The sequence below is a fragment of the Melanerpes formicivorus genome, unplaced genomic scaffold (genome assembly GCF_026170545.1).
Source record: "Melanerpes formicivorus ecotype bairdi unplaced genomic scaffold, bMelFor1.0.p_v2 SCAF_442, whole genome shotgun sequence".
Lineage (NCBI taxonomy): Eukaryota > Metazoa > Chordata > Aves > Piciformes > Picidae > Melanerpes > Melanerpes formicivorus.
This window is the reverse complement of record NW_027142794.1, coordinates 126,988-127,799: the sequence shown is the minus strand read 5'-3', so window position 1 is coordinate 127,799 and position 812 is coordinate 126,988.

Sequence of the window (812 nt, the reverse complement as noted above, 5' to 3'; positions counted from 1 at the left end):
GCAGGGTTAAGGTTTGCCAGCCCTGAAGGGAGAGTTTTGCCCTTCCCAGCTGCTGCCAAGAGGGGGGGGGAATAAAATACAACAATAAAGTAAAAGAGATGGGAAGGGAGGAGAGGAGGAAGGGAAGAGAGGAGAGGAGAGAGGAGAAGGGAAGGGAGGAGAAGAGAGAGGAGAAGGGAGAAGGGAAGGGAGGAGAAGAGAGAGGAGGGAGAAGGGAAGGGAGGAGAAGAGAGAGGAGGGAGAAGGGAAGGGAGGAGAAGAGAGAGGAGGGAGAAGGGAAGGGAGGAGAAGAGAGAGGAGGGAGAAGGGAAGGGAGGAGAAGAGAGAGGAGGGAGAAGGGAAGGGAGGAGAAGAGAGAGGAGAAGGGAAGGGAAGAGAGGAGAAAGGGGAAGGGAAGGGAAGAGAGGAGAAAGGGGAAGGGAAGGGAAGAGAGGAGAAAGGGGAAGGGAAGGGAAGAGAGGAGAAAGGGGAAGGGAAGGGAAGAGAGGAGAAAGGGGAAGGGAAGGGAAGAGAGGAGAAAGGGGAAGGGAAGGGAAGGGAAGGGAAGGGAAGGAAGGGAAGGGAAGGGAAGGGAAGGGAAGGGAAGGGAAGGGAAGGGAAGGGAAGGGAAGGGAAGGAAGGGAAGGGAAGGGAAGGGAAGGGAAGGGAAGGGAAGGGAAGGGAAGGGAAGGGAAGGGAAGGGAAGGGAAGGGAAGGGAAGGGAAGGGAAGGGAAGGGAAGGGAAGGGAAGGGAAGGGAAGGGAAGGGAAGGGAAGGGAAGGAGAAGAGAAGAGAAGAGAAGAGAAGAGAAGAGAAGAGAAGAGAAGAGAAGA